Here is a 19331-nt window from a genome sequence, read left to right on the forward strand (position 1 = left end):
TTTGCTGATTCATTGATGCAGGATTCATATTCCTACCCAGCTATGGGAGAGGTGGAAGTTAATAATCAAAGCAGAGAGTGCCAAAGACACTGGGACAGAGCTGGGACAAGAAGGTTCTGAGAGAAGGAACCACAGGAGCAGCCAAGCCTTAGGAGAAGGCTTAGGCTAGGGTAAAGCAACCACAGGGGCAGGAAGCTTGAGGAGAAGACCTTGGCTGGGTTTTGTCTTGTATTGTTTGGATTTACCCTAAAATAGGTGATCTCTTTAACTTTATGGAATGTGTATATTTGTTTGGAGTGACAAGGAACCCCACACGCTTACACTTGCCCTTAAGGAAAGTTCCTTCATAACCCTTGTCAATTAATCATTTGTTAATGCCCTGAAACATGAGACTTGAATCTATAAATTGTTTCCAGAAAGCCATTGCCTCGCTGCAGAATGGTCTAGACTAGATCCTTCGTTTGTTGACGTAGCACATGGCTGAAGTGTTGTCTGTGACCACTTGAACTACTCATCCCTGAAATCAGGAGAGGATTGGAATTGCTATCCGCTCCAGACACTGATATGTAGTCTCATCTCCCAGATGTTCCAGTGGCCACAGATCCTAAGGCCTTGACAGTGAGTGCCCAGGGATGGGAGGAAAATGAAACAATGATTGCCAAGGGAACTGGAGAGGTGAATAGCTTTCCCCTGAAAATTCACATGTTGTCCATGTTTGGCATATAAAATCTTGGCAACCAATGGTGGAGATGTTTCACTATCAATCGTGCAAATGGAGTCACATAAAGCCATTAAACTCATTAGCCCTAGGAGGATCATCACTGGTTGACATGAGTGCTTCTTCAGGGTCCTATAGCTGTGCACATCTGGTGTCACCTGTCCCCTGGCAGGAATGCCTTTCCATACATTGAATCCATGACTGCCCCAATTAAAGTAATTTGTTTGGCATGAATCGTGTGAGGAGTTTAATGAGGAGACCCAGCTCCTGAACACAAGTCTTTTGCATAGCTGCTGTGACAGCTACCTGGGATGTTTCAATTGTAGCCAGTCATTGAGATAAGAGTAGACATGAAAACCTTATTTTTGAAGATCAGCAGCCACAGCTCAGAGCCACTTCATGAAAACTCAGGGTGAGGAAGGGAGTGGTCTTTTTCAGTGGTAAACCTCAGAGATTGCATTCTGTTACTACCATGACAACATGCCACAACAGTGTGATCACCAATGCTGCGCCAGCTGCCTGACCTTTCAACAGGAATAGCCATGGTAGCAGTAGCACAAGAATGAGCATGCTACCATTGAGCAGCTATAAAGCAACATCAAAGAGAGAGAATGAGAAACCTTCTCTGTTTATTTTCATAGATGTACAGTATAACATCTGCAAATATGGCAAAAAGAAATTTACAGTATTTTTGGAGCCTAAAAGCTCCCATGTTTTTCTATTAGTGCAACAGAAACATTAAGACTGAGGGATAAACATAAACAAAATGAACATAAAAGCCATGAAATTCAAGAAGTTTGTTTCCTAGTTTAAGTAGTGCATTAATGAAAAAGTTCATGAAAAATTACTTATGTTTTTGATGCTACAAAAAAAGTGAGAATCTGTATTTTTTTCCCTACATTTTGGCCATACTTTTCTTCATAAAGAAGCATCTGTTACAATTATGCTGTTTTGTGTGTTAGCGTGAGTTGGTCTGTGCAAAAATAAAAAGGAACACTATATCAGGGAAATATTCCACATTCCCAGTCATGTTTGGTTCTGTACAGACAGTAATAGCAGTGCTGTCTATTCAACATAGATTTAGAAAATAGTTAAAATCACTATGTTATGCGCAGAGGGTCTAGATACTCTGAATATTTACTTTCTCTGTCATTTATCTTATTTATAGTTCAACTCCTCCTAAGAGTCCAACTCTTCCAAGAATAGACCAAAGAGGGGAGCAAGTTTCAAAGTCCTGCCAATAGTCTTCAGTCCTTTGACTTCCTCTGTGGACTACTGGACAGGAGGTCTCACAGGTAACTAGGTCTCAAACCATTAAGGCTTTGAGGGTTAAAACCAACATGTTAAATTCTACATAGAAATGTATCGGCAACCAGGGCAGACCCCAGAGCTCTGTATGATACGCTTTCTACCTAGTTAATAGCTTAATGTTGTACCCTAATTTTTGTTTTTCCTTGAGACCAAGAAAGGGTTCTTGTTAAAGGATCTTTCTAAAACTACATAACTTAACTTTCAACAGTGCTTTGTTATTTGGGGCTACTTTGGACTCCCTGGCATAAAATGTTACTTTAAAGGTATGTTAGCCCCTCTTCACTCTTGGACTACTTTACCTCTCATTAGCATAAGCCCATATTTTAGACATGGATTCTGCTACAACTCTCAGAAAGGGGCACAGCTTGATATCTATTTAAGGTATTTAGAGTGCCAATCAGCACAGTATCTAGGCACTAAACTAAGAGTGGCATAAGACTATAAAAAGTAAACTGACAGATGCTTCACCGCTGTATACTTCTGTGGATTTTGTGAGACGCTACAACAAGGAATTGTGATGAGATGTAAAGATGTTCTGGTATGTAAGGAATTACAGGGTTCTGGCCTATCACATAGCTGATCTGTGCTGGGTTATAAAAGGAAATGGGAAACTGGTGCAAAAGAATCTGCTACAGGGAATGCATACATCCTCTCTCATCCCTACAAGCTGAAGCTGAAAGGCCTTGAACGGTTATTACCCAATAGTTTGAGTTGATATGTCCTGGTTTTTAGTTAATTTTTGGAAATGAAAAAGTCCTGAAGAAAGGGATGCAAACAGATTAGTAATTACGACTTTATTTCTCTGTCTCTGGCTAGTGTCTCTGCACACTGTGTTAAATCTTACCCGTAACGTGAAAGCAGCTCATAGATAATAAAAGTAGCAAATTGACTTGGCCAGCAATTGTCCCCTTACCAAGTTTGATTGGTGCAGATATGTGCCTTCCAACAAACTCTGTTGCTCTAACCCATCTGTCTTTTTTTTTTCACTGCAGCATTATCTAGCCCTGAGGTGAGAAAACTATGGCCTGCAGGCCACATGCGGCCCGCGGGACCCTCCGGCCCGGCCCTTGAGCTCTTGGCTGGGGAGGCTAGTCCCTGGCCCCTGCCCCACTGTCTCCCCTCCCTCACAGCTTCACCTCACCGCCGGCGCAATGCTCTGGGCGGCGGGGTGAGCTCCTGGGGCAGCACAGCTGCAGAGCCTGGCCTGACCGGGTGCTCTGTGCTGCGTGGCGGTGGCGGCAGTGGCAGTGTGGCCCAGCTCCAGCGCGGTCAGGGGGCAGGAGAGTTCGGGGGGGGCATGTGGACAGGAGTTGGGGCGGTCAGAGGGTGGGAAATGGGGGTTAAATGGCGGTAGGGGTGCCGGGGGGGCAGTCAGGAAAGGGGGGGTTGGATGGGGCAGTGGGGGGCAGTCAGGAGCAGGGTTTCCGGGGGTAGTCGGGACACAGAGCTGGGGGGGGTTGAATGGGGGCAGGGGTTCCGGGGGGGGCAGTCAGGAAGGAGAGGTGGGGTTGGATGTGGGGGGGAGAAGTCAGGGAGAAGCGGTGGTTGGATAGGGCAGGGGTTCCGGGGTGGGCAGTCAGGAATGAGAGGAGAGGTTGGATGTGGTGGCGAAGATCCGGGGGTGGTCAGGGAACAGGAAGCGGGGGTGTGTGGATGGGACAGTGGTCCCCGGGGGGGGCAGGAGTCCGGGGGGGGGGTTGGATAGGAGGTGAGGGCCGGGCCACGACCCCCTCCCCGAATCGGCCCTCCATACAATTTCCGATACCCAATGCAGCCCTCAGGCCAAAAAAGTTTGCCCGCCCCTGATCTAGCCTTTTCTGAAGCTGGACAGTTAGCTACCTAATCCCCTGCTCACCTCTTCCAAGGTAGCTGATTTGTTCTAGTGAATGGCTTTTTGGGTTTCCTCTAAGCCTCAGTTGTTCCCTCTGATGACACCAGCTGGCTGGCATCTTCCATTTCCTTCCTGGCTATAGCTATCTTCTGGTTTTGGCCCTCAAAAAGCCATACAGGTTCTTTTTTGAGTGATTGCACATGTACATTTTACTGTATGTGTGCGCACACTCAGTGTACAGTTGTCAGATTTTTCCCTCGGTGGTACCCAATGTGGCAGCACCTGCACCCTATGCCTCATTCTGCTAAGTAGTGGTATAAAGGGTGGCACCAACCACTGCTTCGCCAATTCCTTCTTACTATCTGTGACAGTCGTTGGAGTGTGTGTTCTTGCCATTGCACACCCTTCCCTACTTCTATCCATTTTATATTTAGAGTAGTTTATAGGTTTTTAGATAGTTCTGAGGTAGAGATAGCGTTAAGTTTTAGGTTTTAAGTGTTTGGATACACACTGGTTCCAGCTGGGGTAGCAGTACCGGGGCATGACTTGGTCACTTGGCTTCAAGTCCTGTCACGCCTGTAATAAGCTGATGCCAATGAGTGACCCGCACCCTATCTGTCTTAACTGCTTTGGAGAAATGCATATTAGTAACAGGTGTCATATTTTTACAGGTTTTAAGCCTCTGTCCAAAAACAGTAGAGCAGTGTGATAGGGTGTTCAGCCTAGAAGGGGATAATGAGGCTGAAGAGAGGCCATTTAACCGATAAGCTACAGCTGAGGGGAATTAGCTGGCCTAAGTAACCCTTGAATAATGATGGTACCCAGCTGAGAAGGAACAGGTGGAGCTAGTATAAAGCCAGGAAGCTGGCAGCAGAATGGGGCTGCAGTGAGGGCTCCCGGAAAAGGCAACAAGGTTTAAGATGGCACAGAACTTGGCTGCTAAACTATATAAGGCAGGGAGTGACATCATCTGTTCTTCACTCCCTACACAAGATGACTCCCAGAAACACCTGAGGAATAAAGACTGAACTGGGAGAAGTGCTGGACCTACGCTAAGGGGATTTCTAGCCTGTGTATGAAAGACCCGGGGATTCAAAGTGTAAAGCAAGTGCAGCTTGTCCCTTAAGAATCTGCAGCCTGTTTGTATCATCAGCCAGGTGAGAATTTGTTAATTCATCTCCTTACTACTATCTTAGACTTGGTTTGCATTTTTGTTATTTACTAGGTAATCTACTTTGATCTATTTGCTATTACTTATTCAAAATCTATCTTTTGTAGTTAATAAACTTGTTTTTGCTGTATCTAAACCAGAGAGTTTGGAGTGCAGTGTGTGGGAATCTTAGCTCAGAGAGGCTGTTGCATATTCCTCTACACATTGGGGTGGGGGGCGAGGAGGGGAACACTCCTATGAGCTTACGCTGCACAGTTCCCAGTGCAGTGCAAGATGGTAGAATTTTGGGTTTATGTTCCGGGGTGGGGTGTGTCCCTGCGGAACTGAGAGATACTTTGGCTTTAGCCTTTCTACTGTTGGTTCGTGCAGTAGCTAGTCAGAGAGCCTTCAAGTAACTGTAGCTGGTTGTCTCTCTACCTGCGTGTATGCTGCTGGAAGTGCAAGACTGAGAGCGGGTCTGCAGCTTGTTACAGCAGCACAGTGTGAGAGGGAGCCCAGGCTGGTGGATCAGATATTTCAGTGGTACCCCAGTTCCAGGTGACACCCCCCGGGGGGAACCTGTCACAGATGGTATCAGAGTATTTCTCACATACCTAATGATTACACAGCCCATCAAGACTTATTTAGGAGGATGGTGACAGCTCTGGATATCCAGCCAGAAGAGGTCCAAGAAAAGTTGCAGATTTGTGGACATCTTAGCTTCAGCAGGGCCCTCCTGAATAGCTCTCCCAATAAATGAGATTATCCTAGACCTATCAAGGTACTATGGGAGATCCCATCTTTCCTCCCGCCTGTAGCAAAAAGGACAGAGAGGAAGTACTATGTCCCCATGCAGAGATTTGAGCATTTGTACACCCATCCCTGTTGAGGATTCCTTGTCGGCTCCATTGCCAATGACAGAGAGACAGGGACATCTGGCTTTGATGCCAAAAGAAAAGGAGGAGAAAAACCTTAACCACTTACACAGGAAGCCTTATTCTACAGAAGGTATAACTCAAAATTGCAACCAGCAAGCACTAGAGGGTTATGATGACTTTAGCCTGTGGGACAATATTTTAAAGTTTAAGAACAGAGTATCAGACAAGGTGAGACAAAAATTCACCGCAACGATGGACAAAGGCAAATTCGTGGCCAGAATGGCTCTCAAGGCCAATTTAGATGCAGCTGACTCTGCAACTCAGGCCATGGCTTCAGCCATTACTATGGAACAGTGTTCATGGCTGCCACTGTCTGCTCTCTCTCCCAACAGACTATTTAAAGCCTCCCATTAGAGTGTCCTTCATTTTTTTTTTTTTTCCCAGAGAAAACCAATGAGAGACTGCATAGTCTCAAAGGTTCCAGACTGACCCTTAAGCCAAAGGGTATTTATATCCCGGTGGCCAAAATAAAGCTGTTTCATCTGCAGAAGTTCTGCTGCAATGAGTCATATCTGAGTCTGATGTGTGCATTCTCAGACTGATAAGTGCTGATAAACAACTGTGAGCCTGATTACCTGAGAGCTCAATGTCAATCAACCAGGGTTTAGCCAATTTACAGGTAAAGGTCTAACCAAGTGACCCTGAGGCCCAGGAATATAGGCTCCCAATGAGAGCAGCCACTCCAGTCTGCCCAACCTTGGTGGTTCTGACAGACTGCTCCTGTTCCTGCTCCAGCCCATTCCTGCCCCTGCTCTAGGGGTCTCAAACACGCGGTGCGGAATTATTTCCTGCAGCCTGCCATAGGCACCGACTCCATGGATGCTCCAGGGCTGGAGTACCCAAGGGGAAAAATTAGTGGGTGCTCTGCACCCAGCAGCAGCCAAGCTCCCCTCCCAGCACACCATGTCCCTGCTCCTCCACCTACCTCCCATCGCTTCCTGCCACCAAAAAGCCGTTTGGTGGTGCTTAGGACTTTCCAGGAGGGAGGGGGGAGGAGCAGGGACATGGCGCGCTCAGGGGAGGAGGCGGAGAAGAGGCAGAGCCGGGGTGGGAAGAGGAAGGGCAGGGGCTCATGGAAGGGGTGGAATGGGGGTTTTGCAGACTGTTACCAACCAATTTTGAAGTTCTCAGCTATTTTGACTTGACAATTAGTGTACAACTATAGAAAGATGTGTATCTGTACTGTGCCAAGAGTACTAGACCATTGTGATATCAGAGAACTCAACCAATCACCACCCTTACTCAATAGCTAATCTGCATGCTACAGTTTCATTGGTTGTATGAGGGAGACTTCACAGATGGTGGATTACTCGGCCCGACTGCTACACCCTAGTTGCCACCTCACATATCAGCACAACCACTTACACAACAACACAACCAGCAAGTCCAAATACAGATAGCCCCTCAACCCAGCACATACCTCTTATTTGCCACCAACACAAATCAACCAAAATCTCCCAGCACAACACAACTCAGGCACAAATTAACACAGCTTCCCATCACAACATACATTTGCCCAACCTCACTCATATTTACCATAAACTTGAGTGCCTAGATGGCAAGTCCTTTGCCAGTAAGCATATTTTGGGCTACTGTGACAACGCAATAAAAGTCAGTAGAAAAATCACTGTAAGATGCTATACAATTTAAGGGTGTAGAAAAAAGGTATATATTTTACGAGAAACCGTACATGACCCTGTAATTAAAAGATTACATGGTAACACATAGTCTCAAAGGAGCAGAGAAAAAGTTGTGTGTGCAACCCTAATTTTGGCACGTGTGCTTAACTGTGCAGTCTAAACATTCTCTTAGTGTAATTTTTTGTATGGAATGTGGTGCAATTTGCAAGCAACACTGATACTCGTCTCAGGATATCAAACCTAACATTGATGCTCTGATTGATGCAAAACGCTGCCAGCTAAGTGGCCAAAAATGAAATGACTGTCAAAATTAGCACTGACTTTTTGCATTACAGTTTTAAAAAAGTTAATACATTGTTTTTAATAGCATACTATATTACTCTTAATTTTTTTTCATTTTTGAGTATACTTTTGTATCGTTGTATGAAAAGGTTTGTGATGCAGCCCTCGGGCCAATCTACTAGTCCTCATGTGACCCTAATGATGATTTGAGTTTGAGATCCCTGTTCTAACCCCACTCTTGATTCCTGCTGTGACCCTTGGCTCCAATCCCCAACTACTAGGCATGACTGCCGCTGCTTCAACCACTAAGCCTGACCATCCACTTCGCAGAGTAGGACACCCACCAGTATCTAGTTTTTATGCCTCATACCCTGGACCTGCCCAGAAAGAAGGGCAGAAGCTACAAGAGAAGTCTGCCACCTCCCTTCTCTTCGGCAACTGCCAGTTCATCTGCACAAGCTGGGTCCTCCAAAGCAGCATTCTGGCATGTTGGTAAAGGATAGACTATCAGTTCCCAGAGTGCCAAACTCTCCTACCTCTCCATTTGCCAATCATCTATCTCAGTGTTTCCCAAACTTGGGATGCTGCTAGTTCAGGGAAAGCCCCTGGTGGGCCGGGCCAGTTTGTTTACCTGCCGCGTCTGCAGGTTCGGCTGATCACAGCTCCTACTGGCCGCAGTTTGCTGTGCCCGGCCAATGGAGGCTGCGGGAAGTGGTGCGCGCTGAGGGACATCCCAAGTTTGGGAAACACTGCTCTATCCCATTCCTAAGTGCTTGGTCCTGCATCATCACAGATCAGTGAGTCTTAAACATAGTGGAAATGGGACACATCCTTCAGTTTGTTTCTGGTCCTTCTCCCCCATTTTCTCCATCCCTCTTCAGGAACTACTCTCATAAGGTCATTCTACTGCACAAGGTGCGATCTCCCCTTCACATGGGGGCCATAGAGGAAGTTCTCCTATTAGTCAGAGGAAAGGTGTTTTTTTCCCACTATTTCCTAATTATGAAAGCAAAAGGGGGTCTCAGAGACCTATTTTAGATCTAAAGCTGCTCAACAAATTCCTGAAAAAAATAAAATTCCAGATGGTAACTCTAGCTGCCACTATTCCTTCCCTGGACCCAGCAGATCAGTATGCTGCCCTAGACTTAAAAGACACCTATTGTCACATGGCAATTCATCAGAGCCACTGAAAATTCCTCAGGTTTGTGGCAAACTGATCTCGCTACCAATTCAGTGCTACCTTTTCGCATATCAGCAGCTCCTCCTGTATTCACAAAATGCATAGTTGTGGTAGCAGCATTCCTGTGAAGGTCAAGAGTTCACGTGTTCCCTTACTTAGCTGACTGGTTGGTGAGATGCTAGTCCAGATCTCAGGTGCTGTCCAGTATGGTCCTTATCCAGTCCACTTTCAATGTGCTAGGGCAATTAATCAACATGGAGAAATCTATCCTGATGCCTGAACAGAGAATAGAATATGTTGGTGCAGTCCTGGTCTCTATGAAGGCCAAGGTCTTCCTTCTACAGCTGAGATTCCAAACGATGAAGGCCTTTGCTTTAGACTTAAGGTACATCCTGTCACCACAGTATGAGACTGCCTCAAGCTTCTATGGCACATAGAAGTGTGCAGTTATGTGGTGCAACATGCCAGATTGCACTTCAGAAAGCTACAGGTACATTTAGGACTGGTGAATACACTAAACTATCATCATCTAAACATGGTGGTTCAGTGCCAATGCAGATCTTGTCCTCCTTGCACTGGTAGACAGACCCCTTGAAAGTTTGGATGGGGTACCCTTTTGATGCTCCACAACTGGTTCTCATCTTAGTTATAGAATAGATGTTATAGGTTGGGTAGCTCACTTGGGGTTTCAGCAGACACAAGGTTTCTGGTCTATGCAAGATCTGAAAAGACACATAAATGTCAGGAAATTGTGAGCTATTTGGTTATCTTGCTTGGCCTTCCTTCCATATATTGAGGGGAAGAGCTTTTCTGGTGCTAGTGGACAATAGAGCGGCCATGTTCTGTGTGAATAGACAAGGAAAAGCCTGGTCAATGTGATTTAAGAACATAAAACAGCCATACTGGGTCAGACCAAAAGTCCATCCAGCCCAGTATCCTGTCCGCCGACAGTGGCCAATGCCAGGTGCCCCAGAGGGAGTGAACCGAACAGGTAATGATCAAGTAATCTCTCTCCTGCCATCTATCTCCAGCCTCTGACAAACAGAGACTAGGGACACCATTCCTTACCCATCCTGGCTAATAGCCATTAATGGACTTGACCTCCATGAATTTATCTAGTTCTCTTTTAAACCCTGTTATAACCCTTCACAACCTCCTCAGGCAAGGAGTTCCACAGGTTGACTGTGTGCTGTGTGAAGAACTTCCTTTTATTTGTTTTAAACATGCTTCCTATCAATTTCATTAGGTGGCCCCTAGTTCTTATATTATGGGAACAAGTAAATAACTTTTCCTTATTCACTTTCTCCACACCACTCATGATTTTATATACCTCTGTCATATCCCCCCTTAGTCTCCTCTTTTCCAAGCTGAAAAGTCCTAGACTCTTTAATCTCTCCTCACATGGGACCTGTTCCAAACCCCTAATCATTTTAGTTGCCCTTCTCTGAACCTTTTCTAATGCCAGAGTATTTTTTTGAGAGGAGACCACATCTGTACGCAGTATTCAAGATATGGGCGTACTATGGATTTATATAAGGGCAATAAAATCTCCATTTTAGTCTCTCAAACTTTTTTTTAATGATTCCTAACATCCTGTTTGCTTTTTTGACTGCCACTGCACACTGTGTGAACGTCTTCAGAGAACTATCCACGATGACTCCAAGATCTTTTTCCTGATTAGTAGCTAAATTAGATCCCATCATATTGTATGTATAGTTGGGATTATTTTTTCCAATGTGCATTACTTTACATTTATCCACATTAAATTTCATTTGCCATTTTGTTGCACAATCACTTGGTTTTGTGAGATCTTTTTGAAGTTCTTCACAGTCTGCTTTGGTCTTAACCATCTTGCGCAGCTTAGTATCATCTGCAAACTTTGCCACCTCAGTGTTTACCCATTTCTCCAGATCATTTATGAATAAGTTGAATAGGATTGGTCCTAGGACTTACTCTTAGGGAACACCACTAGTTACCCCTCTCCATTCTGAAAATTTACCATTTATTCTTACCCTTTGTTCCCTGTCTTTTAACCCAGTTCTCAATCCACAAAAGGATCTTCCCTCTTATCCGATGACAACTTACTTTACGTAAGAGCCTTTGGTGAGGGACCTTGTCAAAGGCTTTCTGGAAATCTAAGTACACTATGTCCACTGGATCCCCCTTGTCCACATGTTTGTTGACCGCTTCAAAGAACTCTAATAGATTAATAAGACATGATTTCCCTTTACAGAAACCATGTTGACTTTTGCCCAACAATTTATGTTCTTCTATGTGTCTGACAATTTTATTCTTTACTATTGTTTCAACTAATTTGCCCAGTACTGATGTTATACTTACCCGTCTGTAACTGCCAGGATCACCTCTAGAGCCCTTTTTAAATATTGGTATTACATTAGCTATCTTCTAGCACTGGGTACAGAAGCTGATTTAAAAGACAGTTATAAATCATAGTTAATTGTTTTGCAATTCCACATTTGAGTTCTTTGAGAACTCTTGAGTGAATGCCATCTGGTCCCGGTGACTTGTTACTGTTAACTTTATCAATTAATTCCAAAACCATCTCTAATGACACTTCAATCTGTGACAATTCTTCAGATTTGTCCCCTACAAAGGACGGCTCAGGTTTGGGAATCACCCTAACATCCTCAGCCATGAAGACTGAAGAGATTGTGCCAAGAGGTAATACTGCTTTGGAATTTCTGCATCGCCAACTCCATCCACCTGAGAACTGCTTACCTGCAGGGTGGTCCTTTCAGCCAAATCTAGCCAGATCCATTTTCTAGCTGTGGGAGACTCCTAAGTGGACCTGTTGCAACCAGGACCAACAGAAAATATCAGTTTTGTTCCCGAGCAGGTAACAGCCCACTTTCTTTGCCAGATGCCTTCCTGCTACCCTAGATAAACAGCCTGCTGTATGCCTTCCCTCCAGTTCCACTCTTGATCAGAGTCTTGTCCAAAATCAAACAAGACCATGCTCACCTCATACTCAGAGCTCCAGTGTGGCCCTGACAATACTGGTTATTGGCTTTACTAGCCCTACTGGGTGGACCTCCATTGTCACTCCGACTGGATTCAGATGTGATCTCCCAGAACCACAGGTGCCTCCTCCATGCCAGTCTGGTTGCTTCAGGGAAGGGAGATGTTCTAAGGAGGTACAGGAAGTGCTTCTAAATAGTAGAAAGCCTTTGACTAGGAGTACCTACCTGGCCAAATAGAAAAGATCAATCCGGTCCCAACAAAAAGGTGTTTTCCCCCACTTGGGCTCCCAGCCATCATGTATTGGACTATCTCCACTTCCTGAAACAACAAGGGGTTGGTGTTAATTCCATCAACATCCACCTAGTAGCTGTCTTTGCTTTGCACTCTCCTGTAACAACTCTCTCTCTTTTCCAATCCAATGTCTATCTGATTTTTTGAAGGGTTGGAACAGGTTCTACCTACTAGTAGAAATCCCTGTTCCCCCATGGAACTTGAACCTAGTACTAGGAAAGCTGATGGGTCCCCCTTTTGAACTGCTGTTCACCTGTTCACTGCTACACCTTTCAATGCAAGTGACCTTTTCAATCGCTATTACCTCTGCTGGGTGAGTGGTGGAACTGTGAGCTCAGGTACCAGAACCTCTCTATATGGTCTTCTATGGAGACAAAGTTTACCTTCACCCTCACACAATGTTCCTTACTAAAATGTTTTCCAGTTTTCACATAAATCAAGCAATCTATTTACCAAATTCTTTCCAAAACATCATATGAATAAAGATGAGGAAGAGCTCCACAGTCTGGAGGTTAGAAAAACTTTGGCTTTTTATCTAGATCAGACTATGCCATTTAGGTCATTGTCACAGTTGTTCATTGTGATTGCAAACAAAATGAAGGGCCTCCCAGTATCCTCCCAAAGAATCTCTCCTTGGATATCTGCTTACGTTCATTTATGCTATTAGTTAGCTAATGTGATGCCCTCCAAGTAGAGTATTGGCCTATCCAACTAGGTTTCAGCTTCTGCAGTTTTTCTAGCTCAAGTGCCCATCTTAGAAATTTGTAAGGCAGCAACTTGGTCATCAGTCCATCCTTTTGCCTCTCACTATGCCATTTCTAACAATCCAGAGTCAATGCCAGATTTGGACATATGGTCCTCCAATCCATGTTCAAATAGACTCCGAGCCCAACTCCAGTTCAAACTACTTTGTGAGTCACCAAGCGTGGAATGGACATGTGCAATCACTTGAAGAAGAAGAAATGGTTATTAACCTTTTCTGTAATTGTTGTTCTTTGAGATGTGTTGCATATGTCTATTCCATGTTCCACCCTCCTTCCCTTCTCTATCAGAGTTTCTCAGGTAAGAAGGAACTGAGGAAGGTCAGGGATGGCTCTGCCGTTTATACCATTGTGCAGCAGCACAAGGCAACAGAGGGAACATGTACCTACCGGTACTGCTGAGGGAAAAATCTCTGACAACTGTCTCTTGGCAATGCACAGACCTATGGTGGAATGGACATGTGCAACACATGTCAAAGAACAACTTCTTGTTATGGAAAAGATTAGTAACTGTTTCTTTTCCTGCACTCTGGAATAACTGCTGTCTAAAGCCCCAATACTACAAGGTGATCCACTTCATTGTTTTTAATTACATCCTTTAAACCATTATGCAGAGTTTTGACTGTACATAATATATGATAATGATTCTCATATCAGCAATATAAATATATTAATGTAGCAACTACAGGACCTCATCAGGATTAGGGATCCATTGTAATATGTGCTGTACCAAAGAGAGTCATGGTCCCTGCATGAAAGAACTCTAAACTGGATGCCATCTGAGAAAACAAATCAAGCTTTATTTGTCTGTCTTCCACATTTATGCACACAGAGCACATATTCCCATTACCAGATAGGCGTGCTTTGCTCCTTTACAGCACAGCTATTTAAAATCAAACAGCAGTTTGAGCAAACTCAAATACAGTCCCCAGAGAATATCCAGCAGGGCAAAAAAGAAAAGATTAAGAATTTCCCTCTACTCAAATTTTGGAGCTCTCCTTTCAAAGATCTTTAAAGAAAAATGCCTTAATCCTTTATATAGAAATAAGGGGGGGGGCAGGAGGGGAGTAAAAAACAGACTTCTCTTTATATTGCTAGAGAGCCTTTTCTCTAAATACAAATTAAAAAAAGAGCAATCTGCAGAAAGAATTAGAAATTGTACTGGTCTCTAGCAAATCACAGTTGCATTCCCGTTTGGTTAATGTTAAGAGAGTTGGGCTTTTTGGAGCAATGATAAATGATCTGCTGATTATTTACTGTTTGGGATCTTCCAAAAGTTCTGATAAGACTTATTCAGTAACTATTTGAGGTGAATTAAAATAGACTCTAATGAAATATTTATTAAAATTTGAAAGAACACAGCACAAGCTTTCCTCAGCACAGAGTGCATCTTAATTCAGTTCCTTTGAAATTTTTTGCTTATCTTTATATTGATGATCCCATGAGTTATTATAAATATTAAATATGTACACACACACAGCCCCTGTTTACAGTCATATACATGAGTAAATAAGAGAAAATGACAGGGAAGGAAGGAAGGAATAAAATGAGATGACATTTTGCAATTTAATCTTAAGTTTTGTTAAAAATAGGAAAAAAAAAACAGTTCTGAGATAGGGATGAGGGAAGGAACAGGTGCCATAGGAGTAGAAGTCAGCTGTAAAAAGCAAGCCTCAAGCATTTGGTTTTGAAGAGGAATTTGAAGGAGGAGGGGGAGAATGCTTGACCACAGAAAAAGAGACATTGTCTTGTAAAGGCTGATACTATCTTGTGTGTGCAGCACAGGTCAGCAAGCTCTTTCAGTTTCTCCTTGCTTATCCCCTGCCTACAATCAATCACAGGAAAATGTTTGCATGGTAGGTTGTACTAGAAGGCATATGAACTTAAGAGTTTTTCAAAAGAAGGGATACTTTTAAGTAGTCTGCACACTTGGCAGAAATGACACAAACCTGTCAAAACAAAATGTTGCTGCTATGCAGACTCAACAGAATTTCCTTTTGTGATTGTTTAACTTCTTAAAAGAACAAAACTGTACAGAGTGAAGTGACACGAACATATGGGATAAGATTTAAATGAAAATGCTCCATGTGTAGCATTTAAACCCCCCCCCCCCCAAGAATTAAGAAAAAATGTAGGGTGCCTGCTGTTGATAGTGGAAGTTAGTTTCTCTTTTTCTTCAGTAGGAACAGAATTATTTTCCTCTTCCACGATGCATAATGAAATCCCTGAGGTGATGATGCTTCCTGGCAAATCCATCATGCAAACAGTGCACACACAGTGCTACCAGCTCTGCATGTTTTTTCTTATAACCCAGAATGAGATTTATATTCTGTTAAAATACGAACATATTACAAATAGATAGCAATAGGAATTCAGGTTTCATTATGTATCATACATTAAAAACATTAATGTAGCTTTCAAACATACTGTAATAATATTTACAATTTCTCAGTTGCCTTAGATAGATGCATAAGATTTGCGGTTGACTAACCTCAGTTTTTTCCATATTCAAAGTATTTTCTAGAGTACTGTAAGTAGAAAGGAATCCTAAATATACAGAGATTACTGTATCTATTTATTTTTTGACAGATCAGCACATTTTTGAATGCCACTACTACTCTTTCAAGATAGAGATTTAAATTTGGCAACAAATAGAAATAATCCCATATTTGACTATGCTCCAGCACAATTCACATTTCCCGGAAGGGCAATTATGCAAGAAAATATCACATCTCTTTGTTCACCATAAAGTATTATAATATCACAAATTACATCAAAATATCAATTCTGACAAATCTAGATTATCCTGTCATATTTTAAAACTTTGGGAAGAAAAGGTCTAATTAGGTTAATGGACACCTTTGGTAAGGAAATATTAATGTCTTTTTCAATGATAAAATCCTAGTATTATATTCCAACTAGCCATTGATACGGCACAGCAGCAAAATGAGGACAGACATGCATGGAATTAAGTGACAGGCCACAGCTTTTATGGGTAGCATTTGTACTGATTTTTATTATGCAGAAAATTGCAATTTTTTAATGTTCAATAAAAAGAGCTTCAAATGGATATTTGGAAAATAGTTTGATTAATACTCTTCAGTATATAAAGCAAGGGTAATGAGGCAACACACTACAATAGTCATGCAGGTCCTTACCCTGATATTCAATCATCAGATACTCCCATCTCCACTGAATCTATCCTGTGACTAAAGTATTGCTACTACCCTATCCTTAAAAAAAAAAAAAAACACAAACTAAACAAACAAACAAAAAAAAACCCAACAACCCTTACTTGTTAACCACCCTTTTGTCTCCAACTTCTCAATCAAGTCTGTGGAACTAGTAGTGATCTTCTCTCTGCTCACTCCCCCAGCATAACCTCCTTGATCTCTTCTATCAATCACCAAAGTTGTCCTGAGCACTAAGGGTATGTCTATACTACAAGTGATCCAGTGGCACAGTTCCTATAGTAAGTTCATCCCTTAAAAAGGAGGTAAATAGATTGACAGAAGAATCTGCATCCATAGTAGGGGTTAGGTTGACGTAACAATGCTCCACAGGGCATGAAACTTTCCATAGCCCTTTGTGTTGTAGTAAGGCCAACCCAAGACTGAGGTGTAGATGAGGCCTTAGAGCAAGAAGTCAGTGTTTCTTGCTCTCTTTAGCCTTGTCTACCTTTGCCATTTGGACTTCATAGTGCACCCAGAGGAACATGAAATGGGACAGTGACAGAATTTATGACATGGAGGTCAAAACAAATGTTCATGGACAGCAAACTAAACCACGTTTTGAGCACCAAAACAAATTTAGGGAAGAAGAGAGAGTGGTGGATTATACCCATTATGAGAGGGAAATGAGTTTTAAAGAGCAAAGGTTCCAGATGGAACTCTTAACAGTATATGCAGAGCTAATAGCAGACTGCAGTTTCTTCCTGGATAGGCCCCTGCATGTTTGTAAGTTGTGCCAGTGTCTTCCAAGATGTGTGACAACTGGTGGTGCTTAGTACAGCAACTCTCCCCTACCCTCACATTAATTTAGTAAAAAGAAAAGGAGTACTTGTGGCACCTTAGAGACTAACAAATTTATTAGAGCATAAGCTTTTGTGAGCTACAGCTCACTTCATCGGATGCATTCGTGAGCTGTAGCTCACGAAAGCTTATGCTCTAATAAATTTGTTAGTCTCTAAGGTGCCACAAGTACTCCTTTTCTTTTTGCGAATACAGACTAACACGGCTGCTACTCTGAAACCTGTCATTAATTTAGTACTTACCCTTTCTAAATAGGGAGTGAATTTTCCCTCTCTCCCTCATCAGTTCTATCTTTCAAAGTTCATGATCTTTCCTCCCTTATCTTTGGGTCCTCAGTTCACACCTCTTTCCTTCTCTTTCCCCAGTCTATTAGGCCTTATCTACGCTACACAGTTTTGTCAACAAAAGTCAGCTTTCATTTACAAAACGGGAAGTATACACACTAAGAAATGCTCCTTCCAACAGTGTAACTCCCCTGCTACACCGACATCATAAAACCACCCCAACAAGCAGCAGAGCTTTTTGTGATATAGTTAGAGTGATGCAGAATCAGTGTAGACCCTGCACTTATGTTGCCCTAATTGGCCTCCAGGAGGTATCCCACAATGCCCATCCTGACTGCTCTGGTCAGCAGTTTGAACTCCACTACCCTGAAGGTACACAGGTATGCACCCCTCCCCCCTTCCTGTTTGCTCGGTGTGCACAGTTCACACAGCATCTTCCTAGCCGACCATGCCCGCTTTCCACAGCAGACGTTCTCCCACGTGGAGTACACCGGAGATGTTGGATCTGCTGAGTCTATGGGGAGAGCAGGCTTTGATACTATGGGCTGATTGCTAGTGGCATGCAGTGAAGGGGCCAGAAACACAGCACTGCTGTGCTAAAATCAAGGAGCTGAGGCAGGCACGCCAGGAGGCAAGGGACGCTCTGGTGCGGCACCAAAGACTTGCCACTTCTAGAAGGAGCTGCATGCCATCCTTGGCAGCGATCCCACCTTCACTTACAGGAGCCCCGTGGATACTTCAGGGGGACTGGAGGCTCAGCCCCAAGGATGAAGTTGCGGACGAGGAAGTGGAGCTGGAGGACGATGTGGCACACACAACAGGGTCATCTGTGGTGCGGTGAGTCAGGAAGGGTCTAGCCAGTCCCAGCACTCTGGCTCTGGTGCACATGATACCAGAGCTCCCCTCTCTTGCAAGTGCTCATTTTGCTTTGACACTGCACTGTGAGAGGAGATTAATCTCTCATGTACTTATTTATATGGTAGAGGAAGAATAAGGGACAGAAGTTAACAACAGAGCCTGTGCGTCTATGCAGTGGGGGTCTGGTGGAAAAGTTTGTTAATGTAAACCAGGATGTCCCGGGAATCCTCCATTGAAATCTCCAAGAAACTTTCCTGTAGATATTCTGCAATTCTTTGCTGAAGGTTCCTTGGGAGAGCTGCCTTGTTTCTCCCCCGATGTAGGAAACTTTGCCAAACCCACCCGGCAGTTATTTCTGCAGAGACCAGAGTGGCACACAGGCAAGCAGCATACGAAGCCAGTCTGAAACCACACACACACACACACACACACACACACACACACACACACACACACACACAGGAGATGCACCCTTGCATCCTGGGTTACCCTTAGGAGTGAGATATTGGTTCAATTACCCTACCCTGTGGTAAAGGGTACCAATATTCAGAATAGTCTCCCTAGCCACTTGTAGTAACCCCCTTCACAAACTATCCTTTGTCCCTTCTTGCCCATTCCCCCTTGATACCCCTCCTCCCCGGTGAATTCACCATATTTAGTATTCCTGCCCAGCTGTGTGCTAGCCAAGGGACAGTGAGAAAAAGGTATCTACCTGTAACTTTTGTGATTCACAGCTGTGAGCACACTCACCATACTATCTCTCTTCACTGTTTTTTTTTGGCTTCCACAGATGTGCCTGTGTGGACCCACTCCTCCACACCAGCGGAGTGCCTCAGTCAGAGAAAAAACGAGGAGTCTTTGTGGCACCTTAGAGACTAACAAATTTATTTGGACATAAGCTTTCATGGGCTAGAACCCACTTCATTAGATGCATGGAGTAGAAAATACAGTAGCGTGTGTGTGTGTGTGTGTGTGTGTGTGTGTGTGTGTATGTGTATATATATATAATATATATAGTACATGAAAAGATGGGAGTTGCCTTACCAAGTGGGGACCTCCATGCATCTCATGAAG

General features: G+C 43.6%; 2 long non-coding RNA genes across 3 annotated transcripts in view; one reads left to right on the forward strand and one right to left on the reverse strand.

Moving 5' to 3' along the window:
• The window catches only part of LOC119857067, a 44429-nt gene that overhangs the window by 12019 nt on the left and 13079 nt on the right, over positions 1–19331 (reverse strand). The window contains exons 2-4 of one of the 2 annotated variants that reach the window (XR_005293492.2): positions 12257–12350; positions 11790–11859; positions 7442–9772 (exon numbers count right to left, since the gene is read on the reverse strand). This is a non-coding gene — a long non-coding RNA (uncharacterized LOC119857067). Of the gene's footprint in view, positions 1–7441; positions 9773–11789; positions 11860–12256; positions 12351–19331 lie in introns of those variants that run through there. The other variant, XR_005293493.2, reaches the window with a different exon arrangement.
• The window catches only part of LOC122456216, a 35339-nt gene that overhangs the window by 11957 nt on the left and 4051 nt on the right, over positions 1–19331 (forward strand). Inside the window, exons 2-4 of the long non-coding RNA XR_006274959.1 lie at positions 4560–4565; positions 5209–5215; positions 9979–9982. This is a non-coding gene — a long non-coding RNA (uncharacterized LOC122456216). The remainder of the gene's footprint in view (positions 1–4559; positions 4566–5208; positions 5216–9978; positions 9983–19331) is intronic.

Source organism: Dermochelys coriacea, chromosome 1 (genome assembly GCF_009764565.3).
Source record: "Dermochelys coriacea isolate rDerCor1 chromosome 1, rDerCor1.pri.v4, whole genome shotgun sequence".
NCBI classification, from domain to species: Eukaryota; Metazoa; Chordata; order Testudines; family Dermochelyidae; genus Dermochelys; species Dermochelys coriacea.